The sequence below is a fragment of the Lissotriton helveticus genome, chromosome 11 (genome assembly GCF_964261635.1).
Source record: "Lissotriton helveticus chromosome 11, aLisHel1.1, whole genome shotgun sequence".
NCBI lineage: Eukaryota > Metazoa > Chordata > Amphibia > Caudata > Salamandridae > Lissotriton > Lissotriton helveticus.
This window is the reverse complement of record NC_136072.1, coordinates 60,540,461-60,553,847: the sequence shown is the minus strand read 5'-3', so window position 1 is coordinate 60,553,847 and position 13,387 is coordinate 60,540,461. Positions and strand designations below refer to the sequence as shown.

At 46.7% G+C, this 13,387-nt stretch overlaps 1 protein-coding gene across 1 annotated transcript in view; it reads right to left on the bottom strand.

Annotated features, from left to right (window-relative positions):
- Nucleotides 1-13,387, bottom strand: part of LOC144792077 (cytochrome P450 2J4-like) — a 90,541-nt gene that overhangs the window by 32,466 nt on the left and 44,688 nt on the right. The gene's annotated exons all lie outside the window — the stretch shown is intronic.

Here is a 13,387-nt window from a genome sequence, read left to right as displayed (position 1 = left end):
TAAAACTTAACTCTCAATTCACCCTTCATTCCCAGGTCAGTTCCGTGGTATCTTCTTCTTTCCTTTCATTGCGCACTATTCGCAGGGTGTCCCGTTTCTTTACCTTCTCTGCTCTCAAACTTATCATCTTGGCCATGGTGGTGTCCCGCCTGGATTACGGCAACGCCCTATATGGAGGTATTCCTGCATATAGTCTACGGCGTTTGCAGCAGATACACAACCAGGCGGCCCGCCTGGTCTTCAATCTTCCGAAATTTCACCATTCCTCCCCCCTCTTGAAATCTCTACACTGGCTCCCTGTGCGAGCTCGGGTTCAATTCAAGCTCGCCTCCATCACTTTCTTGGCTCGACTGGGCTTGGCACCCGCATTCATCTCTTCTGAGATCACCCCCTATGTTCCCACCAGGGAACTACGCTCTTCCTCTCAGTCCCTCCTCACCATCCCTCGCTATCGGAGAAAGAAGTGGGGAGGCTCGAAATTTGCTACCCTTGCCCCGATCCTGTGGAATTCCCTCCCCCTTGAACTCCGCTCCCTCACTCTGTATTCACAATTTCGTAAACACCTCAAGGCTCACCTGTTCACTAAGGCCTTTGACTAAATTCCCAATAGCTTCCCCTGTCTCTTAGCCCCGGATCTTATCAGTTGTAGCGCCAAGGAACCGCTGGTGTATGTGCGCTTTATAAGTAATTTTAAACTCAAACTCAACTCAAATGCAAAAATTCTTTAAAAATTTTCTTTGGTATTGTAAGGGATTGCAAGACCATGAAACGAGATTTAGTTGCTCTGAGCTTTTGAATTACATTAAGAATTAAGTGGGCAGTTTTAAAGGATTTTCACAATTGATATAGCAATTGTGTCAACCTCAGAGAGGTGTGAATACCATAACACTGTAAGAACATTATTAAACTTTCTAAGTATATATATATATATATATATATATATATATGTATATATATATATATATATGCGGCATAAACTCCTTCCAAGAAAAGAGAGAACAGAGACCCAGGGGAAACTTTTGGAGGCTTTTATTGCGGATAATGGCGGATGCATTTCTGGCTGGTGTTGTGCCTTCTTCAGAGCCCGAAGCCTCCACAGGAAAATGTCACTGAGCTGCATGTTCCGCCTCTCTTTTGAACCCGATGTGTCGAGTCCGCACCTCCCCCAGTGACGTTAGTGACAGCACACCTGTGTAGCATCCCGCGTGGTAGGGAAAACTACAGGTCCCAGAGTCCCTTGTAAGTGGACCTAGGAAATTGGTGCTGGGGGGATGGATATATCTACATGTTTATATATATGTTTATATATATGTATATATGTGTCCGTGACTATATAGGTGAGTGAGTATGCAGTAGTATCTGCATGAGTAAGTGAGTGAGTGTGTGTGTAATTGTATGGGTGAGTAAGTAGCTATGCAATTGACTGTATGGGTGAGTGAGTAGGTGTGTGAGTAGCTCTATGGGTGACAAACTCAGAGTCTGAGTGGCTGTATGGGTGTATCAGTGGATATGTCAGTGGCTGTATTAGTGAGTTAGCGGGTGTATGGGTGAGTAAGTGGATCTGTGTGATGATTTATGGATCAGTGGATGGCTATGTAAGTACTGGTATGTGTGTGAAAATGGGTTTGAGCATAATAGTGTGGTGGTTGGTGTGGTTGTATGGTTATATAGGGAGTGAGTGGGTGCATCAGCTTTTGTGGATTATGTCATCAGTGATGTCATTTGAGATGTCTGCAAAAAGAACAATTGATTGACAGAATGCAGAAAAATGTCATACATTCACCCCATTACAGAGAGCTGGGCCTAAATCAATTGTTGTTTTGCTCCCCATGCCATTCCGATTTGAACCCAGCCATATGCCAATCAGTCTTGACACTGTGCCCAACAGGGACAGTCCAGCCTGAACTGCCAAGCCAGGTCCTTCCTGGACTGGAAACAGGCATCCTAGGAGCGGTATCGGGGTTTCAGCGCTCATCAGCCAGGATAGCTTGACTCCAGTGGCATGGAGAGCACAGGACCCACATCTGGTCATTTGAGATGTCATCAGCTATTTCATCAGTGATGCCACTGACCAGGTCATGAGTGATGTAATATGTGAGGTCATAAGCAGTGCATTGTGGAGTGCTGGTTATAGTTAGCTCATTACCTATAACAGCTGAATTCTTCTGGTTTTGTATGAGTGACACCTGAGCCTAACTGTAACATCTCTGTAACCTTTGGTGTTTTCAGTTAATTTCTAAGGTTTTTTTATTCCATTTCCCAACTATAACATCCCTGTAACCTTTGTTTTTTTCAGTAGATTTCTAAGGTTTTTTAAATGCTAATTCCTAACTGTAATGCCCCTGTAACCTTTGGTTTTTCAGTGAATTTCTATGGTTTTTCAACTAGTAGTTGCGTTTGCACAGTGGTGGAGAAAGGAGGCTGGGCCTCCGACCACCTCTCAGGAGTCACACTGTTTATGACTTACAGGAGGTATCAGGAGAGCTTCTTGGCCCCCAAGGTCCCTCAGGAGTAAAGTGGACTTCATCCCCCAACCAGAAGTGTACCATGAGCCACGTTTGCAGAGTGGTGGAGAAGGGGGCCATGGCCTCCAAAGACCTCTTCGCAATCCCACTGTGTGGGGCATACGAGGGGTGACAGGAGGGGTCATTGGCCCTTAAAGAGGTCGTTTGGGGCCAACTATCCCTTCTGTTACTTCCAGTAAGTCCCACTCAGCAAGATTGCTGAAAGGTTGTCGGAGGTCGCGCCCCCTTTCGCCACCATCCTGAAAACATGGCTCCTGGTGCACTACTAGTAGGGGGATAAAGTCCCTGTGGGCTCCAGAGGGTACTTGGGGGCCAACATCTCCAGGAAATCCCACACAGAGGGTTTGCTAAAAGGTGTTCAGTGGCCAAGCCCCCTTTCTCCATCGCTATGCAAAGGTGCCTCCAGGTGCTCCACTAGTTGCAGGGATGAAGTTCCCTTGGCTCTTGAGGGTCGTTGGATGCCAACTACTAATCCTATCACCTCAAGTAAGATCCACACAGCTAGATTGCTGAGAGGTTGTCTAAGGCCATACACCTTTCTCCACTACTCTGCAAACATGCCTCCCGGTGCACTACAGGCTGGGGGAAGAAGTCCTCTTTTGTCCAGAGGCCCTCAGGAGGAAAGTGGAATTCATTCCCAACTAGAAGCATGTCAGGAGGTGTTTTGCAGAGTGGTGGAGAAAAGGGAAATTGCCTCCTAGTCCTCTCAGTAATGCTGTCTGGGACTCACTGGAGGTAACAGAAGGGGACCCCAAAGACCATCAGCAACTTAAGTGACTTTGTCCCTCAACCACCACTGTGCCAGGAGGTGCATTTGCCGAGTAGTGGTAAAGGAGGCGTGGCCTCCAGCGACTTGCTGGACGTTTAAAAAAAAGAAAAATTATTTTAAGGGAGGGGGTTGTGTGTCCCCCCCTTTCCTTGGCCATTTTCAGTCCCGGGGACCCCATCCCCTAGGGCCTAACCCTTTCTTTGTTTTAATATTTTTTTTAAAAGAGGAAGGGGCGGGCACAACCCCTTCCCTGGCCGATTTTAGCCCCTAGTCCCGCATCCTCAGGGGCATGGCATGTTGTTTAAAACAAACAAAAAAATCCTAGGCCAATTTTGGCCCAGCCTGGCAATTTCCTTTTTAGGTTGAGAATAGATAGAGCAGCTGTCAGGTGATCTGTTGTATGTACCTTGTGAGGTCTGATCCATTCAACCAGTTTGGGTTGGCTTATGTCTCTGTCATTCCAAAATCATAGCCTGCAAATGGCTAATGGTTGGTGCATGCCCCACATTTTCTTACTCCCATGGAATATTGCAGCGGGAACAAGCAGCGCTGCACACACTGCCTGTATTTCTTCTCTTGCCTGTAAAGCAGACCCCTTGATCCTCCAACACAGAAGGAGCAGCACTTACCAGGCACCTTAACGGGCCCTGTTTTTTTTCTCATTTCTTACCTGCTAAGCACACCCCTCCCACCTCCGAAACTGCATAGAGCAGGCTTGCATGGCGGCTGATTCACCGACACCGCATAGTGGCTGACTCCACAGAGACACGGCATGGCAGCTGATTCCAAGTGCAGAAACGCGGCATGGGTCCAGCACACATGGCCGCAAAGCAAGGCAGTACTTAAACCATTGCAGATGTAATTGTTTAATTACGTGATTTCACCTGCCAAACACTTCAGTGTGTGTCTCTTTACATTTTTTGCCACTTGTCATCCTCTGCCCTTGCTTTCGTTTTGCACATACATGTTGGTCTTGCAGCAGCGACCCAGCAGTGACTGCGTTTGTTTGTCTGTACTCCACAGCTGCAGAAACCTCTACAAGAGGCTTCCAGAGACACCTAACCTCTTTTTAATGTGCATGCTAACGCCAAGCCCAGGGTGATACCTCTGTCCCTTTATACACAGGACATTTTAAACGAGTCAGGGTGACTAACCGATGCAAGCCCCCAGCCATGGATGGCTTTTGATTTAAAATCTAGGTCAGATTGCGTGGCACTCAGAAAAAGCCTGTCATCCCAAGGGAAGCTTCATGCACCATATCTTAATGGGGCTTCTGCATGTTTTATTTATTTGCGGTATTTGTAGAGCGCGACACTCATCCCAAGGGATATCACGGCGCTATGTACCAGAGAGGACTGCTGGTGGCGTATGCTGAGAAGTTACAGTTTAGGGAAGAGATGTGTTTTCAGTTTTTTTCGAAACTGGAGGTAGTTTGCAGTATGTCTTAGGTCGGTGGGCAGGTCATTCCACCTTTTTGCTGCAAGGTAAGAAAAGGAGCGGCCGCCTGTTCTGACTTTGTGAATACGTTTGGTTTTAGCCAGGGCTGATTGACATGAGCGTAGATTCCTATTGGGTACATAAAAATCGATCTTCCCTTGAAGAATTGTAGGGCCTATTTTATATAAGGTCCTATGGGCGTGGCTGAGCAGTTTGAAGGCAGCCCTCTGGCATATCGGGAGCCAGTGGAGTTTCTTCAGGCACTCCGATGCCGAGTCTCGTTTGCCTTTGTTGCATATGAGTTTAGCCGCCAGGTTTTGAAGCACTTGTAGGCGGGGAAAATAGTTGTTCGTTCATCCCTACAAATATTGCATTCCCATAGTCAAGACGACTGACCAGAAGAGCCTGTGTGACTGAACGTCTGCAGTCCAGGGGTATCCAGGGAAATATCCTGGCGAGAAGTTTTAGTATGGCAAAGCCCCTACCACAAAGGGATCGGACGTGATCCTTCATGGATAGGGCATCGTCCATAATGATTCCCAGGTTCCTGGCGTGTTGTTTAGGGATGGGGTCTGGTCCCAGTGAAGATGGCCACCATGTGGAATCCCACACGCGTTTGGCTCCGCCGAACAGAAGGATCTCTGATTTGCCTGCGTTCAGCTTTAGACAGTGATTATGCATCCATTGGGCCATTTCGGAAAGGCAGTAGCCTAGTTTTGGTTGTCTCAGGCCCCTCTTCCATGGCCACCATCAGCTGCGTATGTGGTGAAGGATTCTACCCCTTATCCCCACACTCAAACCTGCTCTGTGGTTAAAAGCAGGTTTTGCTTCAGTTATTTGAGGCCTGTTGACCATGCCCATCAGCCTCCTGTGCGCCTACACTATTGCCAGCATTTGTATGGCGCTCTTAAATCTAGTTCTGTGAATATTCTGAATGACCTGGCTGCCTGACCCCCGACTCTTTGGCCACTGATTGGTTTAGGGCATATCAACAAGGGCCTTATCTCCGCTTTTTTGTCTTTAATAGCCAAAAAAGCAGAGATAAAACTATCGCCCTATTTACAAGTGGGTGCTAACATGCATTAGCGCATGTTAGCACCTGTTTTCCCGATGCCTTGCTTTGCATCTCTAATGAGATGCAAAGGGGGCGACACTGGGCAGCACTCCTTTTAAATTATCGCTGATGTGCACATCACAATATTTACAAGGAGGCCCAGGCATTTTAGCCGACGTTAGACGTCTGTAAAATGCTGACTTACCTCTACCTTACATTGGAGGTGGATTATGCTGATACGACCACAGGGTTGTATCAGGACGGTTATCACAGTTTTCTGTGGAACATCGCTGGAAAACCAGCGATGTTCCATGGAAAACATTGCTATCGCTGGAATATTTATCGCCATTGCGCTATGCATTGTTAGCGCTAGCATGACGAATTTCCAGCGAAAGCCGGAGGTAAAAATTCTCACGCTAAGAGCGGCCAGCGATAATTATTGCTGCCACTTGATAAAATGCCCCTAGGTTCTTCCTGCAGCCAATTTCTTTGGGATTAGGAATGGTGCTATGGGGCTTGCCTCTTTTTGAGGTCGTTCCTGCAGACCATTTCTTCATATTTGGTTTTGTTTTGACTTCTCTTGCAGCTGCCTAAGCCAGCACTACTAGTTTCAGAGGGCTCAGTGTTCAGATCTACAGGTAACATGTTTCATGGCAGGACTTCTGTGTAGTCTGCGTGCTTCCATCTATTGAGAGGGATAAAGGATGGATCAATTGTATTGCAGCATTTGTATAGCACTTCCTACAGCGTTGCACAGCACTTAGGGGCCGATTATGATGGCGGACGGACCTGAGTCCGTCCGCCACCATAGAGTAGGAGGGAACCTCTGCATGGCCTGCGGAGTTCCCTCCAGTGCAATTAGGATGTGACCGCCACCCTGGCGGTCACATCCTCTATTTTTACCATTGCGGCGGGTGCAGCTTCAAGCTGCATCCGACGCAATGGTAAAAATGCATACATTGCATTTGTATGCAGAAAGCGGCAGGCACTGTGCGGTACCCCCCATGTGCACCCCCCACCATCCCCCCCCCTTCACCAGGGGGCCCGCAACGGGCCCCCACAGTAAAGTTACACATGGCAGAAAACCCGCCGCGGAAAAGCATTTTTCACAGCCCATCCTAATATGGCTGACGGTGTCTGAGAGACACCGTCACCATATTAGAGCTTTTCCGCCGCGGTTGTAAGCCAACCGCGGCGGAAAAGCTGCGGACGGAAACCAGGACCCACCAGCCATCCTAATGTGGCGGTGGGTCTTTGGTGGGTCCGAAGAGGATTTTCCGCATCCTCCGGGCCGGCGGTGGCTTCCGCCGGCCCAGAGGATGCGGAAAATCCTCCATCGTAATAGGCCCCTTAATTTGCATCTGGTTCCTGGGCTCCCTTTTGAGGTGTACAATTGCAAAGATGTTGTTCACATATGTCGTCCATGGGAAGTTTTGGTATGTACAAGGACACAATTGTAGATCAGCATTGTGTTTATATATTTTCAGTAGTTCTACTCTGTTTGCGTTAATCTTGTTTTTTTGTGCTTAATTTCTCCTTCTGTAATCCCTTAATTGTCTGCGTTTTCTACTATGTAGTTGATTGGATACTCATTCAGGTGAAAGGTAGATTAGCTGCACGTTTCGGCCTTACCTCACCGTCCCAGCTTTTCAATACCATTTCTTTCACTTAATGCCCTCAACTGTACCTTATCTTTTTCATTCTGATGCTGTCCCTTCTCTCTCCCCTCCTCTCCTCATCACACCTTCTGTCCTGGCCCTAATGTCTTCATCTGTCAGGCATCTGACCACAACTCTACTTTCAAAAGCCAAGTGTCTTTCCAAACCCTCATTCAGTCCCTCCATGCCATTCTGGCAAGGGCCAACTCAGATCTGAAGCTACTTCTTCTTTACATGTCTTCCCTTTTGCTAGATAACAACTGGTTTCAGTTTCACAATGTAGTAAAGTGAATGATGAACAATTGACCAAAATCCTGTTGATATTCATTGCATGCCAATACCCACAAAGATGAGCTAGCTTAATTTTGTTTTTGTTTTAAAGGCCCTGGTAGAGTCATTTCGAAGAATAATGACTGATTGGACAATGCATTAACAGAGGTTGCGATGAATGGACCTTCTGTTCTGTTAGGTTGTGGACATAAGTGTTTATTTTTGTTCTAGTTCTTTTTTTATGTTGTACATACTCCTGCTTATAATTTGCTTTTAATTGCATGCTTTACTTTTTTCCTCTCTCCTCTCATCTTTATTTCTCCTTTACCATTCTGCTACTCACAGACTATCTGAAGCTGTGATGTGAAACACTGCATGAGGCCAACCATTTCTGTTTCAAATGGTTCAGGGTATGAAGAAAAGGTGTAAGTGCTCATTCTCCTCCCCACTGCAATGCCTCACTGCTAATATACCTACCGTATTGTGTCCAATGTCCTGTTGCTTAGCTGCGGTTCCATCTTCTTTAACATGACTTTCCTTTTGCATCTGCTGGTTATATTCTGTAATATGTTCTTAGGCACACAGTGTTACTTCACTTTAGTAACCCATGACATAGCTGTGGAAAACAATATTCATGGGAATTCCTATAGTGCTGGTGGCAGGCTTCCCACCATAACTGACTATTATAAATTAAAAACGCTGAAAGTTCCCATGTCCACTTCTATAAATTCATCGAGCACTAGGTACTATAAGGCTCAACACTGCTACAGTTTTTGTATTAGTTTTCAGGTCTCGAACCTAGGAAGGTGCAAGCTGTAAGCTTGTGAAAGACCTATTGTGAATTTACAGTGGTCTTAGAGCCCATCCATTCCTTGCTGTTGCATGGCTTTACTGTCACTCTGATTAACTTGCTTTTTATTCGTTGTACTCCCTTCCTCTTATGTGTTTGTCCCTCCTCTGACACATGTCCTCTATACTTGTGTCCTAGCATTGTTCACTTTTTGAAAATGACAATTCCCTTTTTTTAACCACTCCATTAGGGTGCATGTATTTTCTAGTGTGATATTCCCGTGTTAGGCCCATGTAGCAAAGTGGCTTATTTCTTACATTGTTCTCACAAATAACATTTCCAAGCTGGGACCTTTTGCATACATTTGTACCCATGACAATGTTGGATTAGTTTCTCTGAAACTAAACTTGTTTTACATGTAGCTTTGCACAACATTATCACAACGCCCTAAACATCATTTAAGAGGTGTTGTTCCTTACTATGTACCAATATAATCACTATCTTCATCCATGGAGCGACAGGGCTATCAATATATCTACAACATCACTAATCTATGACCACATCAAAAGGTTGCTTTCTATTATAAAAGCTGAGCATCCTGATACATTAGTAGATGAGGTACTTCCGCTGACACAGAGGGTGCTTCAAGACCAAGACGGGGTCCTTCACTCTATCGCATCAGGTATTGGGGTTGGATCGTCTCTTGGGGGGATTTTCGGCTCTAAACCTACACACTCTCTAGGTACACTTTTTGTAGGGTTCGCAGAGTATGCCAGATTGCTGCCTTGTTTATATGCTAGCATTATATACAATTGTTGAGCACCATGGTAGAACAACATCTATTATTCAAGCTTTTGGTGCTTGCAATCATGTTTATCTGTTTCTGTCTACTAATCATTGCAGCACACATATTTTATGCAAGATTAATGTTCGTTCAATAAATATTATTGAAAATGTCCCACTTTGTATTTTCTTTATATTCATCTGAGAATAAGTAAGCACGTGTGACTGAGCTAAAGGTTCTGTATTGTTTCTGTGATTCCTGAGGAATCAGGGTAGTCCTGTTCAGTGATTGCCAGAAACTATTCGCACCCTGGTAGGTTACATGAGCTTGCTGGTCTATAGGCCAACATATCCTGAGGGGGTGCCTGAAATCAGTCTTGACACCAAGCCTTTAGTTTATGTGATCACCACGATGGGTTAGGCTATTATTTAACGGTCAAATCTAAGTAGTTCAGTCATGCTTTCTTAGAGACCCTGACTCACATTTTAACCGAAGACGTCTGTAGCAATACCCTATGTATTGGCTGTTGGTTAAAACAAGCTTGGAGGTTTTGAACTTCCCACACTGTGCAAACCATGTCTCTTGGCTAAGTACTAATGCTCTAACAATGATCGAACAGAATGAAAACATTGGAGAACAGATATATGGACTAAATAGTTCAGAAAATTGCAGACAGGCAGTTACCATGAAATTGCCACAACAAGGCCTCCCGGCAACGGGTGGAGATTTTACGTTTGTGGTTGAGGCATATAAAGCATTCAGAACAGAGTATTCTATTCTTGAGTTAAATTCCCGCCTGCAGATGCGCACACAAAGTTAATTCATGAATAGATTGAAGATGAACCACCTGATGAGTATTTCCCATATGTGGACTTAAAAGTCCTGTTAACCTACCAAGAACACATTAATTTGTTTAAGGGCTCCCTACCCCATATCACAGAACATGTGAGACTCGGACTGCTCAGCAGAGAAGGAGCAACCTGGCCAGTCTTAGCTTCATGCACACCGCATCCAGACATCGCAGCCCTAAATTCAGCAGAAATGCACACATTTTACACAGATTTAGTAAACTTTCACAGAAATCTAACACAATACGTAATGGGAACAGTGACAGTTCAACCCATGAGCGCTGCTCAGGCTACGCAACCGCACATGGCTACAACAGGTAGTAGCTGTCAAGGTTCGGCTTTAGACTTCCTCGGGGCTGAGTTGAGAGTCCAATACCCGGCCCTACTAAACTACCCCAATGCTCGATATGCAACGACACGAACAAATGAAGTAATTCAACGGGGCGCGGGAAAGGAAGGGAACAGCGGGGAGGGAGATCTGCAACGACAAAGAACACCAGATTAGCACACCCTATCTCCCTCACTCTAACAAGTATTCACAGTGCCCTTTACTAAAACAGTGTACTTCTCTTTATGCTTGAATAATACCTGTAAAGGAAAATACACAAGGCTTTATTCCTAGCGGAGACACTGCTGTGGAGGAGGTATGAGGACTTGTACCCAGCTGGAAAACAAAACATACACGGTATAACATATACTGGTGTAAGGTAACCTGATTAACTGTGGTATACCAGTAAATACCCTACACATACCCTGAATACTGTTTTATATCAGATTGTATGGGTATTACACAAGCCCCACTCTCATGACCTCTCCTGTCTCCTGCAGAAATGAAAAGAATAGAAGAACCATAAATTTTGCTTCTTGTGGAACCTCCCTTGAATGTACCAAGATACAGGCTCCTATTTCTTGTACGGAACGCAGTGTTGACTTCACACCGCGATCCCCCCGAGTTATTGTGCCCTGTCTCAATAAAGGAGTCGTAGTTATACTCCTACAGGGCTAATGGAATAGCGAGGCTCAGAGTCCTGGTGTAAGTGAGTCCCTTCGCTTTTCCTTGTTCTCAGAATATACAGATATATGCAATAATGTTTGGCTACACAGCAGCGCCAGGTTATTGCTGCTCCAAACTGCCCTTGAAATGACAAACAGAGCTCAGAAACATTGGCTACGCAGCAGCGCCAGGTTATTGCCTCTCCAACCTGCCCTTGAAATGACAAACAGGGCTCAGAAACATTTATCACTGCTGGGAGCTGTTGGAGGCGGCCGGCCGGTGTGCTGTTGGGATCGATGGAACCAACGCCTCACACCGCCGCCTTAAAGCCCCTTACTCACGGTTCTGACGGACTATGAAAACAAGTCAGACACTGCCAAAAGGACCGTAGCTCCGCACTCTCTTCTGGGACTTCGGAATTATCGGCGTTGCACGGCCGTTAGTTCCGCTTCTTTATTTCCTGGCATGCGTGCGCACATGACGTTCTGCGTGCATTACGCGCAGCATGCCGGGAACTGTAGTTTTCGTGCTTCCGTCTCCAGCCCGGGACCCGTGCACACTGATTTACATCGCGGGACATGACAGTACATCCCCCTTCACAAAGGGGACCCACCCGCCTTGGGCTTCGCAGGAAACAACCGATGGAACTGAGCCACCAACCTGGGAGCCCGAACTGCCCTGGCCGGCTCCCAGGAATCCTCCTCCGGCCCATACCCCTTCCAGGACAGCAAGTACTGCAAACGACCCCTCACCCATCTAGAGTCCAGCACCTTCCGCACCTCATACTCCTTATCCTGATGCACCCAGATAGGCTGAGGCGATCTGCGCACAGGACACCTAGAGGGTTTCAAAAGCGACACATGAAAAACCGGATGGATCCGCATCTGCGCCGGCAGACGTAAACGCACAGCCACAGGGTTCACATGTTCCACCACTCGGTAAGGACCGATGAACCGGGGGTTAAACACGCTGGGCCTCTTAAACTTGATGTTACGAGTGGACAACCACACCAGATCCCCTTTCCGATAGACTGGATTGGGTCTCCTGTGCCTGTCGGCCTGTTGTTTGTACCTAGCTTTGGCCTTTGTAAGATTCCTGCGCGTATCCAAGAGAATTTGGCGCACACGCAGCAATCTCTCCCTCACCTCAGGTAATTTCACATTATCAGATGGTAACAGCATGGGGGTGAACCGGGGATGATGCCCATAGGAACAATAGAAAGGTGAGTGGAGAGTGGATGCGTGTTGGGTGCTATTGTAGGCCACCTCTGCCACCCACAACCAAGTTACCCAGGAATCGCTGCTTTCTTGAACATAACAACGGAGATACTGTTTTAGGGATTGGTTTACTCTCTCCGTCTGTCCATCTGTTTGCGGATGGAAGCTTGTGGACACAGACGAGGTGATGTGTAAGGCGGTGCACCATGTTTTCCAGAATCTGGCTGTAAACTGAGCCCCGCGATCAGATACGATATCACGGGGTAGTCCATGTAGCCTTACAACGTTCACCAGTAGGAGTTGAGCCAATTGGCCCGCAGAGGGCACCTGATCACAGGCTATGAAGTGACCCATCTTTGTTAGGAAGTCCACCACAACCACTATAGCCGTTTTGCCTTGGTCTTTTGGGAGTCCTACAATGAAGTCCACTGAGAATCTTTCCCATGGAAGGGTAGGAGTGAGAAGCGGTTGTAACAACCCTTGCGGTTGTTGTCGGTTTGATTTCATCTGATTGCAGGTGACACACTCCGCCACCCATCGGATCAAATCTGGTCTAATGGAAGGCCACCAGAATTGTCTTTGGGTCTTTTCCAACGTTTTAATGAATCCCATATGTCCCGCACACGGGGCGTTGTGACACCAGGAGAAAACCGTCTTCCGCAATGCAGCCGTAGGTATAAGAACCTGTGTTCCTCTCATGGGGATACCTTGTTTCATCTTCCACTCAGGATGATGCCGAAGCCAAGTGCGCCACACACAGGTTTGGGCTCCTCTCCGTACACCCGTAAGGAAATCGTTGGTGTGTGTTACTCCTATCACCTGTCCGGGTTCAATGATAGATCGAACAGGTTTCTCCAAAGGGAGTAGGTGGTTTTCTCTTCGTGTCAGTGCATCAGCTTTTCTGTTGTTGGTGCCGGGCCTGAACGTCACCATGAAACGGTATTCTTCGAAGAACAACATCCACCGAAGCTGTCTGGGGGTCAGATGTCTTGCCGCTCTTAAAAACTGTAGATTGCGATGGTCAGTATACACCGTGATCTG